The 16,353-nt window shown below is 44.9% G+C and overlaps 1 protein-coding gene across 12 annotated transcripts in view; it reads right to left on the reverse strand.

The window, feature by feature from the left end:
* The window catches only part of SERGEF (secretion regulating guanine nucleotide exchange factor), a 197,305-nt gene that overhangs the window by 90,294 nt on the left and 90,658 nt on the right, over positions 1-16,353 (reverse strand). The gene's annotated exons all lie outside the window — the stretch shown is intronic.

Here is a 16,353-nt window from a genome sequence, read left to right on the forward strand (position 1 = left end):
TTGGGGGCGGGGTGCTCGTGGCTCAGGCTCTGGGAGACAGTGCCATGCTGTGGCCACCTGCCGCCTCTGCGCCGCCTTCCACAGAGGCTGCAGGTACAGGAGGCCTGCTTTCTGACCCAGTTTTCTTCCCAATCTCTATTTAGCTGTTAGCTAGTGATGCTCCTGGCATGCCAATCAGATACTGCAGCCTGCAGTGCAGTTCACTACAACAAATTCACAGTTCCTAGTAAATTCAGTGGAAAAGTACTGTGTCAAGCAGCCTAATTAAACTGACGTAATTTCCACAGCCATACACTTTTATCAAATAAGAAGAAAAAAAAAAACACTCAGGGAAAAAGGGGGAAATTGTGTCTTTGGGATCTTATGAAATCGACTGTGGCTGCAATGCACTTGAAGAATGCTTCCGTTCAGTGTCCTTGGAGCCAAGCTGTTGAGTCTTGGGTCCTGGGTAAGACCTTGGACGTTGCTGGAAAGAGCACTATATTGCAGGTCTGGAGGCTCCCCTACAGACCCTCCCTCATTCTGTGACCTTGGACAAGCTCTTTCCAGTCTTAGGGGAAGGGGGATTATCAAACTAGATTGTCATTAAAATAGCATCTTATTCTCCAGACCGTGAAATTATCAAGCTTATAACAACCACAACAGCAAAAACCCTCAAAACAAACAATAAAATCATGTACTTTCATGGGGCTAGTGAGACAAGAACTGAACTAGAAGGCCTTGATTCTGGTCCCAGTCCTGCTATTAGCTAATTGTGACACTGGGCAAACCACACCAGCCCTCGAGACATCAAAGACCTCATCTGCAAAGTAAGGATGATGAGCTAGATGAACTCTAAGGTCCCTTTCCGATGCTAACGCTCTTCTATTCCACAAAAGATGAAATCAGTCAGCACTACCCTGGAGAGGACAGTTCTGAATGTCACCAACCCAGAGCATTCCAATCTGCCCACGCTAGGTTTCTTCTCTTCCTAGGAACTAGTTACATGTTCTTTCCCACTGTGTTGAAAGATCTTCTATTCTAAAAATAAAAGAGGGATACTTGCCTCTTCTTCTTTTAGAAGTAACTTAGCAAATAAGGTCACCTTTTATCTCACCTCCCCCCAGGTACTATCCTTGGAAGAAGATGGCACTACCCATGCAAGGCCGGGGGAGGGAGGGTGTGAGCGTCACTTAGAGGGAAAGTTGAGTGGCATCTCTTGGTTGACCTGAGGTACCACTCAGGTTTCCAAATGCAAACTGAAAGAATGCTCTAGACATGGATCAGACTGATGATCGAGGTAGGGTGAGCCAAAAAGAGAAGGCCCTTGCAGGGAAGGGGGGCGGGGGGAAGGGGTAAACAGAGCCCACCAGGAATCACACATCTTCTGACAGCCAACAGGGACTGCATGTAGAAGGCAAGGCAGACAAATGTAAGGGTGAGACAAACTAGCATGCTTCCTCTTAATTGCAAGGACAGATAATCAGTGACGAGCCCTAGAAATTCCACCTCCCTTATATTCTGAACCCATTTACTTCTCTCCTCAATCACTGCCATAACCTTAGTTCAAGTTCTCCTCAACTCAGATCTCAGTCACTGCCAGTTTTTGGACTTGCCTCTTATCTGTCTCTCTCCAAACCGTCCTTCACCCTGACACCACAGTGATCCTTCTAAAATGCTATTGTACACAAGCCACTCCTCTACATAAGATCTTTCTACAATCCCTTATCAGCTTCAGAACAAAATAAGAGCCCTGCACAGTCTGGCTCCAGATTACCTCTCCTGCCTCATCCCTCATCATCCCTACAATCTTTGTTCCCGTCAGGCTGAAATGTTTGCAGTTCCCTAGATGTGCAGCTTTGAGTCTTCATATAGGAGCTCTTCCTGCCTGGCATTCTGCCCTCCCCACAACTCCCCCAACCACTACCACACTCACTCACTCTAAGCCAACTTCAGTTTACCCTTAGGACTCAGTTCAGACATGACGCCTTCCAAAAGACTCCTCTGACCGCTCCCTCCCCCAAATCTGGATCACATGTCTCTCCTCCTATACCCCCATAAGCACCTTCTGTTTTTGCCTTCACAACCATCATCACATTGAATTGTAAAGGGCTCCTGATTCTTCAGTCTCCTCAACCATGTTTGAACACCTTGGAACCCCCAGTGCCTAAGTGCAGTGCTTGACAACGGCATTCAGCAAATGGTCAATGAATGAATGAGTAAATAGATAAATAAATTTGGGAAACCGAGCCTGCTGCACAGGAGGGGAAGCCTGAGTCTATCCAAGAAGCAAGAACTAGGAGAAATATGAGACAGGTTAGGAGAAAAAAAAGTCAAGAGACAAAGTAGGGTCTAAGTCAGCCATGGGCAAACTACGGCCCGCGGGCCAGATCCAGCCCGTTTGAAATGAATAAAACTAAAAAAAAAAAAAGACCGTACCCTTTTATGTAATGATGTTTACTTTGAATTTATATTAGTTCACACAAACACTCCATCCATGCTTTTGTTCCGGCCCTCTGGTCCAGTTTAAGAACCCATTGTGGCCCTCGAGTCAAAAAGTTTGCCCACCCCTGGTCTAAGTTCAGACCAAGGATAAACCTGACAGTGGGAAAAAGAAAGGGAGAGAGCAGTGGGCGCTTTAGCTAAGGGAGAGGGATGTAATTCCACAGTCAGCATGGGAAACTACAGAGGAATCTTAGGGTCTGCGAGAAACAAATGTCTTCCTGCTGGAATCTATGGAACTCTCCCAAGACTAAAAAGATACAGAAGCAGCAGAGAAAGTAATAAATGGTTTAGCTTGGACTCACAGAAAAAAACCTGGGGCTAAAGCCAGAACAGGCTGAGGCAAACTAAAGGGAAGACACTGGTAGGAAGAGCCAGGAGATACAGTGCAAAGAGAACAGGGTTTGGAGCCAGGCGACTCCACCACTTACCAGCTATGTGACCTTGGGCAAACCAAGCCTTCTTCTCTAGGAATTTTAGTTCTTCGCTGATAAAAATGGGAATGTAATATCCTTTTCATAGAACTGTTTAAAGGAACTTGTGAGACATACTACACTTTGTAAATAAAAGGAACAATGATTGGCACTTGTTCTTACGAATGTTGACCAGAAGCCTCTTCAGTCCCAAAGCATCTAGTGCTTATATGTTGTTCCAGATTCCTTGTGAAGCAGAGGACGCATATTGATCAATGAATGTCCTCCAAGGTCTGAGGGACCTCACATGTGACCACTTCCTGCAGGAGATACTGCTGCAAAGGAATGGCACTAATAATAATGAACTTAGAATGATCAGGGCCCAGCGGGGAGGGCACAGAACCATGTGTTGTTTTGTGTCATGTCACAATATGGATGTCTTATTGATGATATGGCTGAGGTATCATTACACTATTAGACTCACAGAGAGGTCAAGCCAGAACCACGTCTGTAAGAAATGAAGTGAATGGTGATCATACTGGGTGTCTCCCTCAAATTGGAAAAAGGAAATGTGTATCAAGAGGAACAGAAGCCAGTTTATTGAACACAAAGTATGTCCAGAAAGGATCTCCAGGGAAATAAGTTTTCAGATTGGACCCTCCAGGTAGTCAGCTAGAAAACAGAGGACCAGGCCAGAGTCAGGGGAGTTGTGCCCAACCTCTGGGGCAAGAGAGTATCTTAGCCCCAGTGAGCCAATGTACTAGTACTTCAGCTTCCCTTCCCTTTGCTTAGTTCCCTACTGCTCCCTCACTGTCACTCAGGCAAGTCCTCTTAATTGTGCCAACCGGCCTCAGCTGTATCCTAGCCTATGCCAACATGCTAAAAAGGAGGCCTACAGATCCCTCAAGACCCAAAAGGGAAGGTAAGATCAGAGGGACAGAATTGGGACCACTGTGTCACCACACACACTTTGAAATTTTCCCTCCAGGGCTAAATTTTGTAAGTTCTAGGTTTGTTTTAATAATGAGCTAACTGATAGGAATTTATCTTACTTCATGAGGTCTTCATAACACATTATGAATCACACCATTCATTCATTCCACTTTTACTGAACACCTACTGCAGGCCCAACATAGACAAAGGGCACATAAAAATTTTTCAGAAATAATACGTGTCCTCAGATGTCCAATGAAGATGGAAAGGAAAGATATATACACATGAAGCCACTTTTTAAAAAGACAAAACAAAAATCTAACTGTGAATCAGTACCAAATGTGCTAATATAAAATTGAGAGGAAGGGAGGGAGAGGAGGGGAGGGAAGAGGAGGAGAGGGGAGGGGAGGGAAGGGAAGGGGAGCAGTCAGGAGGGCCTTGTGGGCTCAGATGGGTGAAGACTTCTCAGAGCAGGAAGAACCTAAGCTGAACCTTAAAGAAAAAGTAATATTTTGGATAAAGTTGGGGAAGGAAATAGTACTTCAAAATTATGACAGTATCTATTCATTCAATAAACATTTTAGAACACCTACTCTGTACCAGACATGGCGAACCTGAGATGAATAGATACATCAACAAACACTAGGGGAGCTTAACATGAGGCAGGTACTGTTTGAAGCACTTTACCTGAATTAATTCATTTAATTCTCCCAAAAATCCTATATAGTACGTTATTGTTATCATCCTCATTTCATAGATGAGGAAAATGAGGCACAGAGAAGTTGAGTAACTTGACTGAGTTCTAGAGCCAGAATTCATTCAGATCTAGGTTATCTGGCTCTGAGCAGTCTGTCCTCCTCCCTCCTTTCCTTCCTTTTTTCCTTTCAGTTTTATTGAAGTATAACTGGCATGTCCCTATTTAATGTATACAATTTGATAGGTTCTGACATATGTATAAACCCAGCAAAACCCTCAGTACGATCAAGATAGTGAACATATAGATCACCCAAGTTTCCTCATTCAGCCTGGGCAGTTTCAACAATGACTCACTGGCAGAAACAGGGAAGTCAGTTGGAGAGGTAGAGGGGCACTCGTTTGGGGTTTAAATAAAGACAAGTTTCATTTTAGAGATAATGAGTTAGAGTTTATATTCAGCAAATTTCCAGAAATAGGAAACTGGAGAGGGGCTTGGCCACTGGAAGTGGAAACACTGATTTCAGAATCCTCAAGTAAAGATAAAACTAAGATTCCACCTGAGGAAAACACCCTGAGGGGAAGAGCAGGAGCAAAGAACTGCATCTGGAGGGATACACATATAGAGGACAGGAAGACAGTGAAAGAGACGGAGAAAATGTGAGAAGATAGAGACGTACCTGCTATGAAAACCAACCAAGAAGAGAGTTTCCAGAAAGTCCAATGCCACAGAAAAGTCAGGACACTAAAAACACTGTGTATAGCATTTCAGAGCTAAAAAAAAAAAAAAAAAAAAAAAAAACCTCAGAAATAATCTACTCTAATTTTTATCGGAAAAGATAAAGGGAACCTGAACAAGGTTACATCTAGCGAACAAGTTATTGTACCAGTGTCAATATCCTAGTTTTGATACTGCCATACAGATGCTTCTTGACTTATGATGGAGTTACAACCCAATAAACCCATCGTAAATTGAAAATGCATTTAACACACCTAACTTACTGAACATCATAGTTTAGCCTGGCCTGCCTTAAATGTGTTTCATTTTAGAGATAAACACTTACATTAGCCTAAAGTCAGGCAAAATCATTTTGCTGCTGCTGCCCAGCATCACAAGAGGATCATACCACATGTCAGTAGCTCAGGAAAAGATCAAAATTCAAAGTACGATTTCTATTAAATGCTAATTGCTTTCACACTATCGTCAAGTCAAAAAATCAATGTTAAGCCTTTGAAAGCTGGGGACTGTCCATAGAACTACATAAGATTGTACCATTGGGGGAACTTAGGAGAAGGGCACAAAGGATTCTCTGTACTGTTTTTGCAACTTCTTGTGAATCTATCATTATTTCAAGAAAAAAAAAGTTTTTTTTTTAAAAAGGAACATCTTATATATGCCAGGCATTGTACTGGCCATCCTATATAATAAAAGGCTAATATGCAAATTGTCCCCATGGGCAGGAGTTCAACCAACTGGGAGTTAGACATGTGCTTACCACCAGGGAGTGGTGTGGAACATGGCGAGTGGCAGCCATGCGGCACCGGCAGGGGGCAGCAGTGGAGGCGCTGCTGGCCGATGGGCCCCAACAAGAGCGGGCCCTCGGTGGGATGGTGGAGCAGGTGAGCGGGCGGCACCAGGCGACAGCCACTAGGGACCCTACCCATGCATGAATTTCGTGCACTGGGCCCCTAGTTGTTTAAATAAATGAGCATTTTGACCTTCAAAAAATCCTAAGTAAACATTACTATTCCCATTGTAGAGCTGACAAAATTGAGATGCACAATAAAGGACTTGCCTAAAGTCATCCATCCAGTTAATGAAGCAGCTAAAAGGTTAACTTCTTCAAGGGTGTACATAAATTCCATCTCAAGCAGCCCTGACAAGTGGCCTCTTGGCTTCTCCATGAACAAGTCCCAGCCTCTATGCTTTATATCTACATGACTTTAGAATAAGCTACCTAACCACATCCTAGCCCCAGTTTTCTCATCAGAAAAATGGTTCAGCAACTGCTGTCCTAATTAATTCTCAGGATTGTTGTGAGGTTCCAATGAGATCGAGGGTGTGAAAGCCCCTTGCAAACTGTGAAGTCTTTGCACATCTGAGGGACTGACATTCTGAAACTGACTGCAAATAAGGTCAGCCCTGGCAAAACAGAGGGAAGGAAAAAATATCTGCACTAGCAACTCCTGCTGGCCTGTCCTTTTGGGTAGTATATGACCCTGGGGATGCACCAGCTTCTGGCAGCACCTCGCCAAGGGCAGGCAGTCCTCTCTGCACAAGCCTGTATCAGCAAACTAGACCCAATCACCATCCTCCTCCAGCAACTCCACTTTCCCCCAGCCCCACACCCATATGGTGTCCTTGCCTTTGCAGATGTCCTGTGCCCCCAGAAGCTCCAGCTCATTGTAGATGAGCATTCTGCTATCAAGCTGCTGGAAGCTGCCCCCTAGCCCATGGCCTCCAGCCACTGCTCAAGCTGTATTACTGAAGGCAGGCTGTCCTCAGTACACCCAGAGCTTAGAAAATGAGCAGCTCTAGATACTGATATCCCGTGGTGTCCATGGTGCTGGAGTTAGCCAGAGGTGAAGCAAAGACAAACCCTGCTGTATTAAAGCAACAGAAACCTCTGTTACAAAGGTAGCTTGGTGTGGTACCGAGTTCCACTTGCAGACATGCTTCTCTGGATACAATGGCCTATCATCTCGGGAAGGAGACCACGCTTGCACTGTCATTTGTCAGTCATGCATAGGACACAACTGCACCAGAGATGCCAGTACAGCTGATTCCCTGGCTTCACCAAAAGGCACACTGATCACTCCAATGCCAGTGATTCCATCAAGAGCCCTCAAAGGAGACCCACAGCTGGAGGGTGGGCAGGCCTCACGTCTGGATCTATCTCAGCCCTTCTCTCTACCACCACTGATGCAGCCATAAGCTAAGCTCTCATTAATTATGTGGACCACACACCACCTCCTAACTGCTCTTCCTGTTTCCAAGCCAGTCTTCAAGGGCAGTCAGAGAGAGCTCTGGTCACATCCCTTCCGTTTAAAAATCATTCACAATTCTGACTGCAAAACCGAATGAAGCCCAAATCCCATGGCCTCACATTCAAAAACGATCTCAAACTGTCCCCAGTCAACCTTTGTGATGTTGCTTCAATTATGCCCTTTCGTGTTCTTTCGGCTCCAGCCAAAATGAACTACTTTGGATCCCTGAGCTCAGCCTGTGATTCTTGTCTCTGGACTTCATTTATGCTGTGTACTCCATCTGGAATGCTTCCTTCTTATCCAGATCCTGATTTTCAAGCCAGCTCAAATCCCACCTCCTCCAGGAAGCTTTCCCTGGTTATTCTAGTTCACATTATTTTAAACTACCATTATCATTACCTAGGGAGCTCTTAGAAAATACTGATGTCCAAGCATCACCCAGAGATTCTGATTCAATCAATTGGTAGAATCTAGGCACAATTGCTTTTTCTTTTTAAAGTTCCTAAGGTGTTTCTAATGTGCAGCCACATTTACGTAAAAAACATTCTAGTTAGAAGTGATCTCTCCCTTCACTGAGCTCCCACAGCACTTTATCTAAATATCTTTTATAACACATAATATCTAGCTTATTTTATAGATATTTTATTTTTAAAAGATTTAATTGAGTGTTTATTTCGTGTCAGGCACTATTCTAGATACTGGAATACGGCAGTGATCAAATCAAAACCATTGCTCTCATGGAGCTTGTAGTCTTTTTCCTTTCATGTTATTAATTTTTCTATTACAGTTTACTTTCAATATCATTTTGTGTTGGTTTCAGGTGTATAGCATAGTGGTTAGACAATCATATGCTCTACAAAGTGTTCCCCTGGTATTTCCAGTACCCACCTGGCGCCATACATAGTTATCGCAATATTATTAACTATGATCCCTATGTTGTACTTTACATCCCCGTGACTATTTTCTAACTACCAATTTGCACTTCTTAATGCCTTGGCCTCTTTCACCCAGTCTCCCAACCCTCCACCCCTCTGGCAACCACCAGTCCGCTCTTTGTGTCTATGAGTCATTTCAATTTTGTTTGTTCGTTTATTTTGTTCTTTAGATTCCACATATAAATGCAATCATATAGCATTTAACTTTCTCTGACTGAGTGAACATAATATCCTATAGGTCCACCCATGCTGTTGCAAATGGTTAAGATTTCATTCTTTTTTATGACTAATATTCCACTGTATATATGCACCACCGCTTCTTTATCTACTCAACTACTGATGGGCACTTAGGTTGTTTCCATATCTTGGCTATTGTAAATAACTCTACAATGAACATAGGGGTGCATATATTCTTTCAAATCAGTGCTTAGGGTTTCTTCAGATATACTCCCAGAAGTGGAATCACTAGGCCATGAAGCAATTCCATTTTTAATTTTTTGAGGAACCTCCATACTGATTTCATTATGGCTGCACCAACCTGCATTCCCACCAACAGTGCACTAGGGTTTCCTTTTCTCCATATCCTCGCCAACACTTGTCATTTGTGGATTGATTGATGATAGATGTAAGATGATATCTCATTGTGGTTTTAATTTCTCTAATCATTACTGACATTGAGCATCTTTTCATATGTCTATTGGCCATCTGTATGTCCTCTTTGGGGAAGTATCTATTCAGGTCCTCTGCCCATTTTTTAATTGGATTGTTTGGGGTTTTTTTGTGGTTGAGTAATACGAATTCTTTATAAATTTTGCATACTAACCCCTTGTTAGATGTATCACTGGCAAATATGTTCTCCCATTCAGTAGGCTGTCTTTTTGTTTTTTGATGGTTTTCTTTGCTGTGCAAAAACTTTTTAGTTTGATGTAGTCCCATTTGTGTGTTTTGTTGTTGTTGTTGTTGTTGTTGTTGTTGTTGTTTTCATTTGTTTCCCTTGCCTGAGCAGATATATCAGAAAAAAACATTGCTAAGAGAACTGTCAGAGATTTCACTACCTATGTTTTCTTCTGGAGTTTTAAAATTTCAAGTCTTACATTTAAGTCTCTAAGCCATTTTGAGTTTATTCTTGTATATGGTATAAGAAAGTATGGTTTCTTTTTTTTCTTTTCTTTTCTTTTTGCATGTATCTGTCCAATTTTCCCAGCACCATTTATTGAATAGACTCTCTTCACCCCATTTATGTTCTTATCTCATGGGGCTTACAACACTCTGATGGCAAAAGGAAGAAAGAGGTCATATTGTAGAACTGCAAGTTATCCCCTTGGTTGAAGCAAAAGGTCCACTTAACTTGGATGTGGAAGATGAAACTAGAAAGAAGGTCTGTGCCAACCAGGGAAGATTCTAAATGCCAGGTTGAGAGATCAGAACTTTACTTTGTACATATAGAGAGAGCTACTTCACATTACTCATCATATTACATAATGAGTCATTTTAACTCCAAATCCTTTTCGAAAGAAGCTCGGATAAAAACAAACATTCTGAGTTGGTATTGTAATTATTTTCAAGCCTGCTTCCTCCATTAGACTCAATTCAACTGACTATAAGCATTAATAGACGCTCAAAAGAGGTTGAATGTATGAACAAAAGGATGATTAAATAAGTACACTAATAAGCAGCTCAGTGGGGTTATGAGCAGGAGAGAGGCGGCTCGATGTTGCATCAAGGTGTGGAAAGGAAGGGAGTAAGGGGGGAAATGGTGATGGACAGATTGGCAGTAGATCTAAACAGTGATGGCGAACCTACGACACGCGTTCAAGGCATTTGGGAAAGAGAAATTCTTGTCCTCATGGAATTTACATTTTAAAGAGGGAAGACAGACATTAAACCGTAGGCATAATAAATAAGAAAATCATGTCATATGTTAGAAGGTAATAAGTACAATAAAAAGAAGAAAAGAGAGAGAGCAGGAAAGGGACTTTAGGAATTCTGGAGGGAGCTGATACGTGTGGGCCTCATTGAGCAGAGAGGTGGGGTTGGTGAGGGCCTTGACCTTGCAGGTATCTGGTGAAGAGTGACCCAGGGCAAAGGCCTGGCACATTTGAGAAACAGCAAAGCAGCTAGTGTGGCTCCAGCAGAGTGAGCGCGGACTAACATCGGAGACGATGGAGTCAGAGGGAATGGTGATAATGCCCCAGGGCTGTGAGGATTAAATGAAGTGACATCTCTCTATACAGCACCTTGCTCTTCCATTTGGCTTCCTGTCTTTCCAGTGGCACTCTCACTGTCCCCGCCACCCATGCTGCAACCTTCAGTGACACTTTGATATCTTCCTTCTCTTCGCCCACATTGCCAATCACTTTCTAGGTCCTCTTCTGCCATTTTCTCTTAATTCCCACTGTCTTTAATCTAGGTGGTGGCCTCTCACCTGTCTAATCACAATAGCCTCCTAACTATTAGATCAGTGATGGCGAACCTTTTGAGCTCGGCGTGTCAGCATTTTGAAAAACCCTAATTTAACTCTGGTGCCGTGTCACATATAGAAATTTTTTGATCTTTGCAACCATAGTAAAATAAAGACTTATATTTTTGATATTTATTTTATATATTTAAATCAACCAAAAAAATGAGTTCGCGTGTCACAGGTACTCAATAACAGGTACTCAATGCATAATTGTTCAATGAATTACCTCCATTTTATAGAGGAGAAAACTGACACTCAGAGAAGTAATGCAACTTTCCCTAAATAACACAGCTGCCAGTCAATCTGTCCAATTCCAACTTCACTCTGCCAGGCTGTCTTGCTGTAGGCAGGCCAACTTTGAGGGGACAGAGGCCCATCTGGGAGGCAATGATGAGCAGGCAGTGAGAAATGTGAGATGAGAGCCAACAGCTCACAAACGGTGCGGTGGGCCTGGCTGGGGGCGAGTCCAGGTGTGCAGGCCCTGAACTGCCTCCAGCTTCAGAAACAAGCACTCTGACCACAGCCTCATCAAGACAACCAATGGTGTCATTTTCCAAGTACAACTTGAAGAATCAGGCCAGCTTCTCCAGCAAAGCAGCTCCTAATTTTTCCAGCTGTCTAAATTGTCAAGTTAAAAAGTTATCTTCAAGGGAATGTATTTAACAAAGGGACGTGTTCTATTTCCCTTTTTACCACCCACCCAGTGGATCTGCAATTGGGTTGCCACCCCGATCCTTTCACATAATCCATACAGCACAGGCTCATTTTACAGCGCAGCACATTAACGCACTGGAGCTGCTCAAAATAAACAGGGCTGGCAAAGTGTAATTATTTCCAGCAAAAGAGTTGGTTCTGCATTCTGACAGTCATCTTATATATTACTGTACTCAATGCTAAACTGTGAAACTGCAGAAATAAAAGGAGATTTTTAAATTTCAAAAAGTCCTCATTATTAAATTATAAAGCAGGTCATTTATGATGAGTCAGTCCAACACCAAAAGAATAACAATGAAAGACTGCAGGAAGCTTGACTTCTTTGTATAACCTCTACCATCCATGATCCAAGGCCATTGTGAAAGATAAAGGAGATAGCACACCTAGCCCAGCGCCTGGGTCATAAGAGGTCCTCGATAAATGTCCATTTTTGTCCTTAAGTATTACTGTTATTGTCCCAGCAACAAAATTTACAAACTACCTCAATTTGTCCATTTGGTCATGATTCCATCATCCCCAAAGAGCTCTCGGTCCTCCAGGGAAAGAGAAGCAAACAGTAATTCCCACACAGGGGATGAGTGCTAAGGAAAGAGGGAGACAGGAAGGGCTGCAGGGGTGAGAGAAAGAGCCCTTCCCCTTCAGCAGAGCAAGACCTGAACTGAGTTGGAAAGGGGAATAGAGGTCAATGCAGTGTGGGGAGAGGGGAGGAGGGCGGGGAGGCCTGGCAGCCAGAATGAGCACAGGATGTGGGGAAACCGCAATTAGAACCGGCCTAGAATGACCAATACAGAGTGAATAGATGTATTCAGACCTGCAATGGTCCCTCTTTTTGTGTTAAGGTGACAAATGCACTGGCTCCTCGGCACAGTGGGAAGTGGCTGCGTGTTTCCTATGGCCCACCCTCCACAGTCCAAATTCCTGGAGGAAGGTGATCCCTGGCCCCAGCCACCGAGCTCCCGTGCTTGCTCTCAAAGATGATAGGAGGGATCTCTCCTGAAAAGAGGACTTGACGAAATCTAAGCTGCCCAGTGGCCACGTCTGAACGTGCTGAGTCAGCGGCACTTCAGGAAACAGCGTCCTTGTGAGACAGGGCAGATCACTTAGACACCGAAAACTGCTCCTGTCCGCGAAGGACAAACTGTGAAACGTTTAAAGCTGGCCTTCAATTATTAAATGAGCCTAAATGAGCTCTGGCAGGAAGACGGATCACACACACTCTCGCGAGGGCTCTGGCAGGCCAGCCTGAATTGTGTTGGGGTTATTGGTCAAGGCACTGCAGACACGGCAAGATAGAGGGTTCTCTCGGAGACTGCAGGGCCCTTGGTCACCCAGAGCTTCTGGAGAACCCTACGAAGAGAGGGCCATGCCCAGAGCAGTATGAACGGGGTCTGAACCGGACTCTTCAGGAAACACGGGTTTTTCCCTAGGTATGACAGCCCATCCTGGCCAAGAGCTGTCACAACTTCTCACACTGGCCAGTGTTTGGCTTCCTGTGTGGTACTTAGGCAGTTATACTACCATCTCCCCTGGGAGAGTTTTCACCCCTGGGACCAACAACATGCTCAGGTGAGGCTCTGGATCAGAGCTGCTTCGAAGCCTGCTCCCCGGTTTATCAGCGACATGACTTTCAGCCTCAGTTTCCCCAACTATAACTGTAGATTCATGGGGTTGTTGTGAAAATAAAAGAACACACATTATTAAATAATAACCTGGCCCTGTATTGGTCATTCTAGGCCGGTTCTAAAAATAATCCTTATATTTTTCTCCCTGCTACCTTCTACTCCATTGGTGTCCCAGAAAAATTAGACTGTTTTCCTGTCTTGACACTGGGCTCACCTTTTTATATTTTAAATCAAAACAGTTATCCTCTGCTCTGTTTGACATTAACTTCCCCTGGGGCTTACCCTCATAGGAAGAAATCTGGGTAATGATCTGAGGCCCAGCCCTGTCACATTCTAACCCTGACTGTCCACCCCCTCTGGTCATACCTCTGCTTATGCTCCTCCCTCACTGACTTACCCATGAGGTCAACCTGTTTCCCTGCCCGTGAACCTTCTTCTCCCTCATAGCAGATTCCTGTCTGCTGGTCCAGCCCTGCCACAGACCCAGGGACCACCTCCAGGCCTTGCTAGGCTTCTGCCCCTCACCAGGATTGGGCTACTGGATCCTGAGCTTCTGGAGAGCAGGGTCCATGTCTCAGTGCTCTCTGTTCCGCAAGCAGTGCAGAATCCAGCACGCAGCAGAAGCTGGCCAGAGCTGGTGGGGTGAGAGGGACACAGTGCCAGAGTGCCCAATCCTGGGACATGTTCTTAGAAGTTCTGTCTTGAGGCCAAGAAAAAATTTCCTAGGATGGAAGCACTCCAGGAAGCCTAGGCAATGACAAATGAGCTGAGCACACAATCTCCAAGACTCCTGGGACTCCAAAGGCCTTCACTCTCTCTCCCGCACAGTCCTCAGGCTTGGAGCAGTTTCTGTGAATGGGCCTGGACAGGGTGCAGACAACACAGACTCCAGCCTCAACAGGAAGATGTGCTGTGGAAGGACTGAGGAGGATACAGAGAGTGAGAGAGTGGAACAAAAGACGAGTGAGCTGTGGAGTCCTGGTTACAGGGGAAAACAACTTAATTTAGCACAGTGATGGGTGCTGGGGATGCAGAAGTGGGTGTGTGCACAGCCCCAGCCTTTCCCTATCCTGAACCCCCATCACTGGACTCAGCATCCTGACTGACACTCTTACATGTCACCCACTAGACCACAGCCCCTTGAGAGAAGAGACTATGTCATACTGAATGTTGTGTCTACAACACCTAGCATAGTGACCAGCATAAAACCAGGTCTGCCGATTACTAGCTCTGTGATCTTGACAAGTCACTTAAACTCTGTAAGCCTTGATTTCCTAGTCTGTTGAGATAATAATAATCTCTACACCCAAGGAGGAGAATATGAGCCATTACTTAGCCCAATGCCTGATTTAGAGTCAGTAATCAACAGTGGTTAGGTAATAGTAGTATTATAAAGCAGACATGATGAACCAGGGGTAAGAGAGAGGGCTAAACATTCAAACAAATGATGACAAAATTATATAATAAAAAAATATAGCAGGAATACGTCTGAATTACCATCTATAATAATAAAAGGGTAATATGCTAATTAGACCAAACGTCATTCCGGACGTCCTTCCAGGTGAAGCCAGGGCCTAAGCGAAGCAGCCCAGGTCCCAGGCGCCTACCAACGATGGCCAGAGGGAAGCAGCCTGGGTCCCAGACACCTGCTGGCAGCGGCCAGAACAAAGAAGCCCGGGCCCCAGGCACCTGCTGGCGGCGAACGGAGCAAAGCCCAGGTCCCAGGTGCTAGAGGGAAGCCAGTGCCGGCAGCCAGGGGAAGGAAGGCCTATTCTTGCACGAATTTTCGTACATCGGGCTTCTAGTCCTATATAATAAAAGCCTAATATGCTAAGTGTCTGGTCAACTGGTCAGCCATTCAACCAATCAAAGCATAATATGCTAATGATATGCTAAGGCCTCTCAACTGCTCGCTATGATGTGCACTGGCCACCAGGGGACAGACAGTTAACCAGTCGCCCAATCGCTATAATGTGCACTGACCACCAGGGGGCAGATGCTCCAACTGGTAGGTTAGCTTGCTGCTGGGGTCAGGCGATCAGGACTGAGTGAGATGGGCCAGACATGCCCTGGAACCTTCCCACAGTCCCTCCCCAGCTGGCCAACCTCCCACATCCCTCTCCGGCCCCGATCGTGCACTGGTGGGGTCCCTCGGCCTGGCCTATGTCCTCTCTCAATCCAGGACCCCTCAGGGGATGTTGGAGAGCCAGTTTCAGCCCCGTCCTGCAGATTAGGCCAAGGGACCCCACTGGTGCATGAATTCGTGCACCGGGCCTCTAGTAATAGCAGAAAGGAGAGAAAACACCTCATTTTGGCTGAGCATATAGAGAAAATTTCATAGAGGAGGTAGGAAATAGGGTTAAAATCTAAAGAACTAAAATCTGGTCCAAGGAATGGCATGTGCAAAGGCCCAGAGGTAGGACAAAGAAGCTGGTGTGTCCAGGAATTGCAAATCTGGCTACAAGCAATGGAAGGAGTATGCAAAGGGGCAGTGGTGACACACAGATTGTAGAGATCAGTAAGAGCCAACAATCCCCTGCGTGCTCTGCCAAGGAGACCCTAAAGAGCCACTGCAGGGTTCTGAGCAGAAAATGAATGACACAGGCACTCTGATGGCTGTGCAGAAAGTGGATAAAGGAGGCAAGACTGGAGGTAACACATAGCAGTGATTTGGGTTGGGGTGGGGGGGCGGGAGGACAGATGTGGAGGGTAGAGAGAGGGAGAAATGAAGCCAGCTCAAGGAGGCGGGTAAAAGCTGAGTCTCACAAAAACAGCACTGGCCCTTGGCACTCCCCAAGACGCCGTAACATAAAGCATGGGTCTATGAGTTAGATAAATCACCTTCTCTCCACATTTGCTGCCTTACACTTTGTGCAACAACAGAGCATGATATGGAAAATTCCAGCTGAAAGCTTTGACCGTAGCCAGCAGGCTCAGAGGTCAGTCACCACTGACGACTGGACAAAACCACCTACAATGGGCCTGGGACCAAGGCCAGCACTTTCCACTCACATGCAAACTGAGGCCCAAGTTGTAGCAACCAAACCTTTTAGGTGTCCTTTTTTTATGTCATTTATAGGAATTCAAGGTCCTCCAAGTACTTCAGAGAAATG

The sequence above is a fragment of the Myotis brandtii genome, unplaced genomic scaffold, assembly GCF_000412655.1.
Source record: "Myotis brandtii unplaced genomic scaffold, ASM41265v1 scaffold782, whole genome shotgun sequence".
NCBI lineage: Eukaryota > Metazoa > Chordata > Mammalia > Chiroptera > Vespertilionidae > Myotis > Myotis brandtii.